The sequence below is a fragment of the Sus scrofa genome, chromosome 11 (assembly GCF_054392235.1).
Source record: "Sus scrofa isolate SSC_HxYL_T2T_F1_AM1 chromosome 11, Sscrofa_HxYL_maternal_Yorkshire_Landrace_v2.0, whole genome shotgun sequence".
In the NCBI taxonomy this organism is placed as follows: domain Eukaryota; kingdom Metazoa; phylum Chordata; class Mammalia; order Artiodactyla; family Suidae; genus Sus; species Sus scrofa.
In genome coordinates this window covers 81,844,497-81,858,041 of record NC_139393.1, presented here as the reverse complement: position 1 = coordinate 81,858,041, position 13,545 = coordinate 81,844,497, and the positions used below count along the sequence as shown (strand labels likewise).

Below are 13,545 nucleotides of genomic sequence, written 5' to 3'. Positions count from 1 at the left end.
GCTATGACCACCCACCCACAGCACTATGTGCACTATTTTAGGAGGCTTGTGATCTCCCTGAAACCCACTCCGAGGTCCCTTGTGGTCCATGAGCCCCAGAGTGGGCGATTCTGGTCCTTATTCTCCACAGCTAAAGCACATGCATAAGACAACCAGGATGACGTATATCTTGGTTTTCCTTTGGGGGCAGCATGCAGGATATTCATTACAAACAAGTGGATTCAGGCTCCAGCAGATTGGGTCGGCTAACAACTCCTCTGGTCTCCAGAGCAGTATGGAAGAATCTGGCATCACTGTGTCAGCCTGCCAACCCCAAACAGCCACTGCCACCTTGTGCAACAAAAGGTATGAAGCCACCGAGCAGCAAGGCATCCAACTCAATGGGAAATGTGAGAAATTCTGGGCGAGATGATGTGAAAATATGAGTAAGAAATAAGGCCTGAGCTGTCCTGACATCCAGCAGATAGAGAGGAGTTTGTGCCTTCTTCAACGTACAGAGCAACAAACCACAACTATGATTGTTTTGGGATACTGCTTTTTCTTTTTCAATGACTACTTCGGGGAAACAAAGTTCATTTTCAATGAAAATGGGGTGCTGGGTTTCCATTTTGCAAGAAAGGTGATGATGCACTTGTGTGGACGGGGTTGGTTTTCAACGTTTACCATCTATAAAGCGCCGAGGAGCAGGGCTGAAAACACCACCAGCAGCTCTTAGACAAGCGTCAACATCTTCCTTGAACGTTATTTTTACTTTTGAGGCTTGACCCAAATATTATTTAAAGGCTTTAGAAAAGGTCCATTTTACATAGAGAACAGACTGGTGATTGCCAAGGGGGAGGCGGGAGGGAGTGGGATGGACGCGGGCTTGAGGTTAGTAGATGCAAACTATTACATTTAGAATGGATGGGCAATGAGGGCCTGCTCTACGGCACAGGGAACTGTGTCCAGTCTCTTAGGATAGACCATGATAGGAGATAATAAGAGAAAGGGAGTGTATATATGTGTATGACTATGGCACTTTGCCGGACAGCAGACATGGGCACAGATTGCAAATCAACTATACATTAATAATATAAAGAGAAAAGTCTACTTCATATTATTTAATGAAACATACTGTTTCCTTTAGCTCAGTGACTCCTGTTTCAACTAATTTCACTTATTTCTTTTTAATTCCAGATTTCCATTTGTACCAACAAAAAGAGGAGTGGGTTCATGCATTGGCTCCATTGGCAGAGGAATGTGTCAAAGAGTTATACGGTGCCATTTTCATGCCAGTGCCATCAGATGCTGCAGAGGGAAAAGGAGCTGATCCCAATAAGCGTTCTGATTTTTCATCCAGTTCACAGAATCAAAGTAAGACTTTTGGAAATTAATTCTGTCAAAGGTGAAGCACGATTGCAAATGCTGTTACAAAATCAAATAAGAAGTTCAATGTTGAAGATAAGATAATGTATTTTTGTTGGTTTTTGGTATGTTTGCTTTTAGTGATAACACTACATAAATTTTGGGCAAGCACAGCATGGTGGGAAAACAATGTTTTTACTAAATTAGGGTATCTGTGAACTTGGCTGTAATGTACCCATAATTCATAACTGGCATCCAAATAAGTTCAATAGTTCAAATATAGAAAGATAACAATTTTATTCGTCCTGGAAGCTTAACTCTAAAATTTTTGAAGAAAGCTGATGGGAATTTAAAAAATATGTCAACATGGCAGTTCATTTGCTACATGTCATTATTCAGGTTTTAAAATGTTTGAAGCCCTGAAGAATATCAACTTAATACCTAAGTGGTATTGAGCTTTTGTAATACTAAGATCTTTATATTTTGGTTGCAATTTTATTCAAAATAACTTTAAAATCTTTTTTTTTTTTTTGGTCTTTTTAGGGCCACACCCACAGCATATGGAAGTTCCCAAGCTAGGGGTCTATTTGGAGCTGTGGCCAGTGGCCTACACCACAGCCACAGCAACGGCAGATCTAAGACACTTCTGCAACCTGCACCACAGCTCACGGCAATGCCGGATCCTTAACCCACCGAGCCAGGCCAGGGATCAAACCTGCATCCTCATGGATGCTAGCAGATTTGTTTCCGCTGAGCCACGCTGAGAACTCAGAAAATAACTTGAAAATCTTTAATCACGGAGTTCCTGTCATGGTTCAGTGGTTGGCGCACCCGACTAGCATTCATGAGGATGCAGGTTTGATCCCTGACCTGGCTCGGTGTGTTAAGGATCTGGCATTGCTGTGAGCTGTGGTGTAGGTCAAAGACATGGCTCAGATCTGGTGTTGCTGTGGCTGTGGTGTAGGCTGGCAGCTGCAGCTCCGATTCGACCCCTAGCCTGGAAACCTCCATATTGCACAGGTGCAGCCCTAAAAAGACCAAAAAAAAAAAAAAAGAAAAGAAACTCTGCAATCACATCACTGATAAACTAAGCATCCTACCCCCAAAATCAGCTTGTGAATCTTTTAGCAAAATGTGGTAATTCAAAACAAAGCTTCTGAATTGGAAGATACTGTAAATCATTCCTATAAAAGCAAAGGATGAGTCAAATACATTAAATGGTGAGAAGTCCAAAGGTATTTAGGATTTAAATGTGATCTTTTATCATTACATTTTGAAATTAATTGATTTCGCATAAACATCATTTGATGGAACTCCTATTTTTAATTAAGTAAATTAATATTTTGCAGCAAATTAAAGTAAACTGAGAAGGGCTACAAATTTGCAGCATATAAATTTAATTTCCCTAGAAAACATTCAAAAGAATCTTATGAAAATATCCACTGAATGAAATTATCCTAAATGGAATTACCTGGGAAAATATTTAACCTGAAATATTTACATAGTTTAACATGAAAACAAATCAGAAGTGAGTATATTATCCATGCAGAATCATTTATTTCCAGATTACCAGGTGCTCTTACTAAAAGTGTATTTTCTTATTTCAAAATACCAAGGGCACGCATATATTTCCTTGCTTTATCAGCTGAAGGAAACTGAAGCAATGATACCCCAGCAGCAACAAACACACCCAGTGCCCACACCCTTGGTTTCTAAAACCATTCGCTAGGAAGGGGAATCAGGGCTCCCTGGAGAACTGGCTGAATTTATGGTGGGGCAGTAAGTATACATGCTGAGCCTGTAGCAACTGGTGGTGCCAGAAAACAAAAAAGCACACCCCCGCCCCTGCAAAAAAAAGCCCTACCTCTGTGATGTGGGTGCCAAGCAAAGGAGCTCTTGAGGCCCAAACTGCAACAATTTGAGCAACAATTTCGAGTACATGGGGGTATAAGCCAGAGTATAAAATAAACATCCAAACACCTATGTGCTCGTACTAATACAGTAAGTGAGTAAATAAATAAATAAGGGAGAATAGACAAATGTCCAAATGATTTATGTGGATATTCTACCCTCAGGGAGGTGGAGCGGAATCTCTCTCTGCTGAAATATTGGCTGTGGTGAGTGACTTCTCAAAAAGGACAGCGTGGAAATAGGGGGAAAGTAACTTTCCAGTGGAGAAACCTGACAGACTCAACCTCAGTCATGCCATCAAGGTCGGACTCAACGGTGATAACTCCTGTTGCCAGCACGTACCCCTGATATGATGCAAGAATGGATGTCACTTCCGTGGGCTTCCTCCTCAAAACTCATCGTTCCAGTCACATGTTGTGGGGAAAAAACCCACTAGACAAATTCCAATAGAGGGGAATCCTACAAAATAATTGACAAGTCCTTCTCGGGACTGCCTAGGGCACCAAAACCAAGTCTAAGAAATTATCTCAGCCAAGAAGAGCCCAAGGAGACATGAGGATGATGCGTTATGCGGCATCCTGGACGAGATCCTCGATCAGAAAGAAGGTGGTGAGTTAAAACTAAAGCAATCTTGGAGTCCGCATTGTGGCTCAGAAGGTTAAGAACCCAGTTTACTCTCTGAGGATGTGGGTTCGATGCCTGGTCTCGCTCAGTGGGTTAAGTATCTGGTGTTGCCATGAGTGAGGGGTGGTGTAGGTTGAAGATGCAGCTTGGATCCCGTGTTGCTGTGGCTGTGGCATAGGCCGGCAGCTGAAGCTCTGATTCGACCCCAAGGCTGGGAACTTCCATATGCAGCAGGTAAGGCCATAAAGAAAGAAACAAAACAAACAAACAGACAAACAAAACTAGAGCAATCTGAGTAAGCTATGGATTTTAGTTAATGATAGAATAGCAATATTGGTTTATTCATCATAACGAATGTACAGAGCTGATGTAAGATGTTACATTAATAACAGGGGAAACAGGGCAAGGACGGAGATGAAAACTCTCTGGACTGTCTTTTTAATTTTTCTGTGAACCAAAAGCTGTGTTTAAAAATAAAACCTATTTTAAAAGTAATGAACGCATGGACATAAGGACACATGTTTTACCTTTCACTCTGGGCTCCAATATGGCTCAGCTGGCCCTGGGTGTTGCCACAGCTCATTCCAGTGGAGGGTCCCAATACCTTGTACATTCATTTCAAGAGTGTAGATGTGTCCCACTGAATTTCAGCCAGGATTTCTCCCCTGAAACAATCCTGAATCTGTAAAAACATAACAAAATGCTATGATTTTGAGCAGTCAAACCTCTCAACAAATGAAGACTTTTATAAAAAAATTCCATTGTCTTCTACAAAGAAGCCAATTTCAAATTCAGTAACCATAACAAAATACTTCAGAAGAACTGCTTGTCATTTTCTTTTAAAAATTAAAAATAATAATACACTCTGGAAAAGAATACCTTCAGAAAAAGTCACACGTCAATGTTACACTTTTGCAGTGTTTTAAAATGCTAATACACTAAATGTACACTAAATGCTGCCATTTCTTCCTTCTAAACAAATATTTTTATGTAGACCCAACCCACTCTTGGAGTTGTGCTTGCTCTCACTTCTCACCCTTGGTAATATTCTTTTGATCATTTAAAAATTATCTCTTCTGGGCCCCATACATTGGCACAACACTGTAAATCAACAATAACTTTTAAAAATGTAAAAAATAAAATTTATCTCTTCACCCCAGCACGGTGTGGTGTTTGTTCATCCTTATAAGCAGTAAAGGGTACCACACAACAGAGCAGATCTCAGCAAAACTGATTATAGGAGGAACCGTAATTTAGACCAAAACCTGTTGGAAGACCAGCTGTAAATTGAGGTTAAGTGCAGAAATCAGACACAAAGACCACATACTGCATGATTCTGTTTACATGAAGGATGTGTAAAGGCAAATAGATAAAGATTAGTGACGCCTGGGGCCAGAGGGCAAAAATGCAGATGACAGGAAATGAGTACAGAGAATTGGGGGGATGATGGAAACGTTCCAGATCTGGATTATGATAAAGTTTGCATAATTCTGTAAATTTACTGCCTTCATCGACTCATATACTTCAAAGGGTACATTTTATGGTATGTAAATTATACCTCAATAAGGCTGTTGGAAATGATGCTTGTCAAGATGGCAGTGCACGCAGATCCACCCAGCCAGCTTGGCGTCCTTGAGGTGAATTTCTAAACTCAAGAATCGTGATGGTTGGGAGTTCCCGTCGTGGCGCAGTGGTTAACGAATCCGACTAGGAACCATGAGGTTGCGGGTTCGGTCCCTGCCCTTGCTCAGTGGGTTAACGATCCGGCGTTGCCGTGAGCTGTGGTGTAGGTTGCAGACGCGGCTTGGATCCTGCGTTGCTGTGGCTCTGGCGTAGGCTGGTGGCTACAGCTCCGATTAAACCCCTAGCCTGGGAACCTCCCATATGCTGCAGGAGCGGCCCAAGAAATGGCCAAAAGACAAAAAAAAAAAAAAAAAAAAAGAATTGTGATGGTCACTTTGCCTCTGAATCTGCTCAGAGGTAGCCCTGAATACCGCAGGGGGCAAACTGCCATCCTCGTGTGTAGAAACAAGTGTGTTCAGGTCCCTTAATCCACGATAGAAACTGCGCAAAGTACTTCACAATGAGTAAGCCCTACAGAGAATTTAAGAAATTAATTATTCCAGATCTTGTAATTACTTTCTTTTTTATCCAGCCATTACTCCTTCATTTCCATCGTTTCTGTTTGACAACTTAAAAAAATAACCCATCTTTCTCTTTTTTTCATAATTTAAAGTCAGCCAGAGTTTTAGATGCCCCTTTTCTTTTCATTAATGCAAAACTCCTTTCTTTTTGTACATGCGACTGCTGAGTTCAAGCAATTAGTTGTAAAAAAGCTATGACAATTTTTATAGCTCCAACTGAACTGAAGATCCTAACCTGTGAATAAATAAATGTCATTAATGGGTGAGAAATCAAGGAAGAAAGACTACAAGGAAAATATTGTTACAAGAATGGGCAACCCTTAAGGCCTGGTTATTTATGGAAAGTCTTCTTGAATGTAAAACAAGGGTATTATTCACCTCTGTGTGATTAGAGGAAAAGACCAGAAAGGAGCCAGTTAATAAAAAATAAAAAAAAAAAAAAAGGAAAAGAAAATTAAAAAGTCCAGTGGTGAGAAATTGAACATATCAACCATGAAATTGTGTTAATTTGATAATTAAAGTGTCTTAGTTCAAATGTAGATCGTGGACACTTAACAAAATGGTGACAAAATAATTGGGAATGAAGGCGTATTATACACACATTAACAGCTGAAACGAATAAAGTATAAAGCTCCGTTCAAGAAAGTGGTTTTTGAACAGCACAGAGCAATTATGCCAAGACTTGATATGATTTCATCATTCAAAGAGGATCTGGGAAGAAAGACAAGGAGCCTTTCTAGTTCCTGGAGTTCTGAAGGGCACAATCAGAAACAGGAGGAAGGGAAGATGAAAGGGGAGGAGACGCGGATGTGGGAAACTAACAAATGGAGAAAGATGAGCTCCGACTCCCGCGTTGCGGCCCCTTTCCCTCACTTTTAATTTTTGGATTCTCTTTGCTTTGAGCCTCTCCCCTTCTCACTTTACTCTTTCACGTTTTTATCACCTTTCCGATTTTCTCTAGCTTCTTTGTATATTTCACCTTCACTCTTTCCTTTCCTTTCTTCTCATAAGCACATTCAGCAAGGCAAGAAAACTCTTGAGAAAATTGAAAATGAATGGTTTAATTTTTGTACTGAATTCAAAAGGTGGAGACAAGGAAAGGAAGGCAATGCATCACTTCTTTATAGCTCAGATGGATGGCAACCTTGGGAGAAAATAGCAAACCAGGGGATAGAAACAGGCCTTTTATGGAAAAGGGGTAATTCGTTACAAGGCCTATTGTTCTGAGGCTGGGTGTGCAAACTGGTATTTGTATGATTTCAGCTGGGTAACTGGGTTCTCTTGCTTTGTCTCTTTCCCTTGAAGAGTTTAAATTTTTCCTTTTATAACTCTAATACGAAGATGAATCAGTGGCCCAGTTTTTTAAAAAGTAGATTTTTTTTAACATGGTTTACAGTATAGTTAGAAATGAAATGGCCCCAATTCATGGTAGGGTCTTGCACATAAAGCAGTTGGGGAATGTATTTAACTGCTACTTTTGAGTGCGGAGGGGGAAAGGTAACCACGTGCTGTAATATTAGATCACACATCTAAGTCATTTCATTCATCGAGTCATTTCACATTATCAAAATCATCCTTTCACTGACGGCCCCACAGCATCCCCGGTGTTCTTTATTATTATTCATTACTATCATGATATGTTCATTACTATTTCTGTTTGTATTACTATTCGTGCATAGAGCAATTGAAGGGAAATCATTTTTTGCCAGGTCATTCACGTGGTACATTTTTAGATCTGAAAGAAGTCAATCCCTTCATCTTGCAGAAGAGGAATAGAGGTACAGGGACGTTACGAGCCTCGCCCAAGTCATGCTGCTAATTAGATGCAAACCTGGGACCTGAAATCAGGCCTCCGAGGGTGCTCTGGCCATGGGATCAGGCTGCCCTTCCTTTAGCCCCACAATGGTCCAATCAGCATGGAAATGCATATATTTTATACATGCTGGCATTCTTTTTAACTAGGTCATGAAGCAGGGAACTCTTGCATACAAACTATTTTAGATGGTGTTGGCTAATCCCAAAGACGTCCTAAGTTAGAAGAGCAAGATAGAAATGGCCATTAAAGGCCAGCCCTAGGCCATGCTAAAGTTGCCCAGGACTTCAGGAATGGGGACATTTGTCAGGCTAGCAATCAGGTCTTGGAGAGGCAATTACAAGATGGGTCCCATCAGTGTCTTTCTCACAGAAATTGCTGAATGCAACCAGCCCTCTCTTCCTCATTTCATCTTCTCCTTCCCTGTCAGAAGACAGATTGACTTCAAAGCAGGCATCTCAATGACTGTCCTTGAGAGTTTCCAAAAGATGAGATTACGACCTCATACCTTGTCCCACTAGGACACGTAGACTTTGCAGCAGGCAGTGGGCATCGGTCTGAATCCTTTTCCATGGTCAGGCTTGAAAATGGATGCAAATACCAGTATGTCCTAAAAAGAAGACGAAAAAAGGAACAAACCCCTATTCATATTTTTTGTGATCAATCTTCATAATCAGAGGTGCTTTATTTCCACAACGCTTCCCAGACAAAACTCATAAAAGAGTGCATGAAGGCTGACTTTCTAAGGAAAGAGTTCTTTTTAGAAAATTACAGTACAGTTGATTTGCAATGTTGTACTAATTTCTGTTGTACAGCAAAGTGGCCTAGTTATAAACATACATATTTTCTTTTTTTCAGTATTCCTTCCCATCCTGGTCTGTCAGAAGAGATTGGATAGGGTTCCCTGTTCTGTACAGTAGGGCCTTGTTTTCTTTTTTTCTTTCTTTTTTTTTTTTTTTTTTTTTGTCTGTTTGCTATTTCTTGGGCCGCTCCCGCGGCATATGGAGGTTCCCAGGCTAGGGGTCCAATCGGAGCTGTAGCCACCGCCCTACGCCAGAGCCACAGCAACGCAGGATCCAGTAGGGCCTTGTTTTCTATCTATTATAAATGTAATAGGAGTGCCCGTCCTGGCGCAGTGGAAACGAGTCTGGCTAGGAACCATGGGGTTTTGGGTTCAGTCCCTGGCCTCGCTTGGTGGGTTGGGGATCCGGCATTGCCATGAGCTGTGGTGTGGGTCGAAGGCCTGGCTTGGATCTGGCATTGCTGTGGCTGTGGTGTAGGCTGGCAGCTGCGGTTCCATTTGGACCCTTGGCCTGAGAACCTCCGTATGCCACAGGTGCGGCCCTAAAAAGAGAAAAGACAGAAAAGAAAATGTAATAGTTTACATAGACTAACCCCAAACTCCCAGTGCATCCCATTCCCTCGTCTGCTCTCCTTGTCCATGGGTCTGTTTCTGTTTTGCAGATGGGTTCCTCTGTGCGATCTTTCAGATTCCATGTATAAGTGATATCATGGTATTTATCCTTCTCTTTCTGATTTACTTCACTTAATGTGATAATATCTAGGTCTATCCATGTTGCTGCAAAGGACATTTTTTCCTTCTTCTTTATGGCTAATATTCCATTGTAAATACGTACCGCATCTTCATTCATTCATCTGTGGGTGGACATTTAGGTTGTTTCCAAGTCTTGGCTCTTGTGACTGGTGCTGCAATGAACACTGAGGTGCATGTATCCTTTGGAATCATTGTGTTGTCCTGGTATATGTGCAGGAGTGGCACTGCTGGATCATACAGTAATTCTATTTTTAGTGAAGAAAAACAGTTCTTTGGAGTTCCTGTTGTGGTGCAGCAGAAACAATCCAACTAGGAACCATGAAGTTGCAGGTTTGATCCCTGGCCTTGCTCAGTGGGTTAAGCATCCGGCGTTGCCATGAGCTGTGGTGTGGGTCGTGGATACGGCTCGGATCCTGTGTTGCTGTGGCTCTGGTGTAGACCGGCGGCTACAGCTCTGATTGGACTCCTAGCTTGGGAACCTCCATAAGGCTCAGGTGTGGCCCTAAAAAGCAAAACAAACAAACACACACAAAGAAAAACAGTTCTTTATTGCTCCCCTCCGGTGGCCTCAAGGAAGTGGTCTAACCTGTGCCTCAGTTGCTTCTTCTGTGAAATGAGGCCAATGACAGTGCCCACTTCAAAGGCCAACTGTGAGGACGAAATGAGCCAAAATTCAAACCCTCAGAGTAGCAACTAGTGCATGCACTGTCTCAACAAACAGCTGTTTACTATTTTTCCTGGGAAAAACACTTAACTATCAAACAACATTCCGATGATCTTTTTAGAATCGTCTTTGCTGGTTAGCCATGAACAGTGGACCAACAGCAGTGAACACCCCAGGTTTGCTGTGTTACACATGCATTTTCAGTCCCGTGTACACAGGACTTCTTCCCAGTCATGGATGGATTTGAACCCAGATCTTATTCTTTCAACCTTAGCTCTCAATCGGAGGTTCTAGGAACTTCATGGCTCTAATGTTTGAAACCCGCGTTCCTTGGAAATAGTTAACACTGGGGGGTTATCTTTATTATGGAAATGAATACTCTCACTGTTTTATTCATTAATATTTTAATATGTTTATGATGAGACTCAACCCAAACCCATTTCCACATCGAATCTGTCCCTCAGTAATTTGATTTGTTGGAACGGAGAACAAAAGCATTACCAACAGGGTAGTTTGAATGAAATTATAATTAATTAGGCATATGAAGGCACTAACTAATTTTGGATGAGTAATTAGATGACTAATTACGGTGAAAACAGAACTGTGTGCTTAATGAGATGACCGTGGCCAATTCTACCCACGGAGAATTTTTTCTGTTAGTTAAACTTTTGATTGTTTTTGATGATCCAGGGCCACCTGTTGCACAAAGTTATACAGAGGAGTGATTTGAGCCTGTTTTGACTTGCAGTTTCCATCACACGCCCACAGTTAAGGCCTCTTTCCCAAACATGTGTTACAAGGCTGTGCCCCCTGGATTTACAGATAGTTCATTTCTTTTCTTTCATACCCCCAAACGCACACACCCAAGATATTTGCTCTAAGTTACTAAATATAGCGATCATTCATTATTTCTGCTTAAGTTTTGGATCAACCCCATGACAAACAAGAAGAGAAATAGCACATGGTTTGGGCTATAGACAAACCTTCATCCATCCTGGAAAAGCACATGCAGAGCAGGCTCTCCTTTGAAAGGGCTCAGTCTGAGATCGGCTCACAGGCAAAGCTTCAAGCAGGCAAAAGTTCCGCTTCAGGCAGCTGGTTTTAACTAGCACCTATTTGGCAGAAAACTACACTCAGGATTTCTGGTTTTAAGTTCAAACCAATATTTCATAGCAATTGTGTTGTCAGAATCCAGGTCAGGAAGACGGCAGATGTTAACCGAATCCAAGGAGGCAGAAACAAACTCTTTTCACTTTTTCCTTTTTTAACACGGAATTGGCAGCTCTGCCCAAATTCTGAACGCAAGGCAAACTGCGAGTGGGTTGGAAACCCACAGAGTGGGTTAAGAAGCACCTTCCTAAGGTATTTTGGTGTCTGTAAATACTAAATCGATTCTAAAGTCAGACAAACAGTTTCACGGTAGACAAAGTGATGGTCTGGGTATGTCAGAAACAACCTTGTTGATTTTCTTTATTCTGCAAAATGAAAAGCAAGCTGAAAATCGGCATGATCCTAGTTTTTATGGAAGTGCTGTGCCTGGTCCATTTTATCCAAGAGCCCTAAGATCAGTCCGCAGAGAAAAGTCATTCTATGAGTCTCTTCTTTTTTCCTAGACTTCAAAAGGACTTTGCTTTCAGAAAGTGTTACATCTAAGGAAAATTTGTATTGTGCCTGGAACCTAGGTAAAGTCAATCTATCCCATGGTGAAAACTTGACTCCCCCTTATTCTATGATAAATGCAAAATTATGGGGAAAGTCTATGAATCTACATGAATAAATGTTTGGGGGCATTTGTGTTATCTGTAACTCGCCTTCCATTTGCCCTGCTCTTCGTCTGGTTTCACCGTTTCACAAGGCAGTGAAAGATCCAACACTAAACGTCTTCCGATAAAGATTTCGGTCTTGAAAGAGAATTTTGACTCTACCATACACATCACTCGAATTAGCAATTCATAAGTCTTCACACCGTTCAGGGCTTGAAATACTGAAATGGTGTTTTCTTTTTTTTTCACACCGAAGAAATTATTTTAAAATTATCTTCTGAATGCTTCAAATCAGTAACTGATTATTTGACCAGTGTTTGAAGCCTATCAGGTGGACCTGCCTGTCGGATCAATATTGTGTTTCCATGAGACCAATAAACTCTGTGAACCCCTGGTTCCTTTTATGGCTCCTTGTTGACCGAACGCATCTGCAGAGATTGACCGTCAATGCCAAGCAGTTCTTAGGTCTGTTGTGCGATAATCTTATCTGGCTTGTCGTTTTATTTTGGTTATTTTTGCGGACCCAAGAAAGCTTTCAGGAATGTGGGTTCTCCACCTGAGGATACCGAAGCCTTATTTACCTTAGATTAGGCACTGCGGCAGGGCCTGCGGAAGGGCCTGCGAAAGGCCCATCACGCTTCCACATCTGCCCAGAGGAGGTCCCTGCAGATGCCACAGTTTGTCCGGTCCTTGTTTCCATGCAAGTGGGGTCAAACTTCAGGAAAACGGAGATCCTGGGCGTCTCCCCGTTTAACCTAAAGAGCAAAAATAGACGCCCTCTCTGTAGTTTGTTTATTCCTCAATGCGAAAAAAATTAAAAGGAACGCTTTTGGAAGAGAAACGTGGGCTCTGCAAAGGGCTTTATGTGGAAGTGTGGGCTGAATTTGGAAATTCACATAACTGCATTCTAAGAATTGTTCCTCTTTTCATGTTAACTTTGCCCCAGGTTGGGCAAAATAATACTCTCTGCTTTAGTTTAGTTAACAGTTCCTTCTGCTTCCAGAAGCCTGGGCATTGTTTCCTTTCTGCACTGGAGATTTATTAGAAAAACCAATACCGTGTCAGAGAGGCTCAAAATAGAATGAGACAAAGGGAAGAAAAATAGGCGTTTATTTTTGTGTTTTAAAGGTGTCCCTTTAGGAGCCAGTGATGGACACACTTTTCCAACTTCAGAATATTCTGTCCCCTGTGCCTGCATCTGTGTCGGTGTGGAACATGCCATGGAAAACAGGGTGAGCATTTGACATCAAAAGTGTGTACTTATTCCTTCCACTCCATCAGTATGTAAGTGGCTTTCTCTAAATCAGGGATTCTGTGACACAGTCCTGAGCTCATTTAATGCAACTAAGTCAAAGTCAGCCAATATTCACTAAGTGTGCCTCATAGGCGCTGATCACTTGCTTGTCCTCTGAACAAAAATTCAAGAGAAAGAAAAACTAGTTTGCAATTAATTATAGATCAAGAGTTAATACTACTTTATGTTGGTATGTAAATGGATGCTGTGTGTTTATGTATCTTTATGGGGTGTGTCTGTGTGTGCATGTGCAGGTGGGTGTGTTGGTGTCTATGTGTTTATGTGTGTATTCCATGTTTGCTGAAAGCATAGCCTTTCTGAAATACAAATAATTCAGGTGGATTTCTTTTTTTTCTCCAAATCTAAAACAAATATTACTTTTGAATTATTATGTTTGGTTTAACTCTTGCTACATCTGATTCATGTGTTACTC

The 13,545-nt window shown here is 41.4% G+C and overlaps 1 protein-coding gene and 1 long non-coding RNA gene across 19 annotated transcripts in view; one reads left to right on the top strand and one right to left on the bottom strand.

The window, feature by feature from the left end:
• LOC110255853 (uncharacterized) overlaps window positions 1-13,545 on the bottom strand; it is a 386,752-nt gene that overhangs the window by 19,189 nt on the left and 354,018 nt on the right. For 4 of the 10 annotated variants that reach the window (XR_014819912.1, XR_014819910.1, XR_014819915.1 and 1 more), the window contains 2 exons: window positions 11,039-11,167; window positions 4,407-4,561 (listed from right to left, as the gene is read on the bottom strand). This is a non-coding gene — a long non-coding RNA (uncharacterized LOC110255853). Of the gene's footprint in view, window positions 1-4,406; window positions 4,562-8,344; window positions 8,447-11,038; window positions 11,168-13,545 lie in introns of all 10 variants that reach the window. The other 6 variants (XR_014819917.1, XR_014819914.1, XR_014819909.1 and 3 more) reach the window with 2 other exon arrangements.
• Window positions 1-13,545, top strand: part of LOC110255855 (uncharacterized) — a 66,143-nt gene that overhangs the window by 50,432 nt on the left and 2,166 nt on the right. For 5 of the 9 annotated variants that reach the window (XR_014819906.1, XR_014819893.1, XR_014819899.1 and 2 more), the window contains 2 exons: window positions 1,177-1,353; window positions 3,420-5,038. The gene's annotated coding sequence lies outside the window, so the exon portion shown is untranslated. Of the gene's footprint in view, window positions 1-190; window positions 346-1,176; window positions 1,354-3,419; window positions 5,039-12,946; window positions 13,051-13,545 lie in introns of those variants that run through there. The other 4 variants (XR_014819898.1, XR_014819900.1, XR_014819894.1 and 1 more) reach the window with 2 other exon arrangements.